Here is a 250-nt window from a genome sequence, read left to right on the forward strand (position 1 = left end):
CTCAGCCTCCCAAAGTGCTGGGATTACAGGTGTGAGCCACCATGCCTGGCCTGAAACAGTGTTCTTTCTACAAATCAATAAGAAAAAACAAACAAACATAAAAGTGGGCAAAGGGTATAAATGCTCAAAAGTATAAAACTCCTAGAAGATAACATAGGAGAAAATGTAGATGGCATTGGGTTTGGTGATTCCTTTTTAGATATAACACCAAAGATATAATCCTATGAAAGAAATAATTGATAAAGGTTGA

This window comes from Colobus angolensis, unplaced genomic scaffold, assembly GCF_000951035.1.
Source record: "Colobus angolensis palliatus isolate OR3802 unplaced genomic scaffold, Cang.pa_1.0 Scaffold151, whole genome shotgun sequence".
NCBI classification, from domain to species: domain Eukaryota; kingdom Metazoa; phylum Chordata; class Mammalia; order Primates; family Cercopithecidae; genus Colobus; species Colobus angolensis.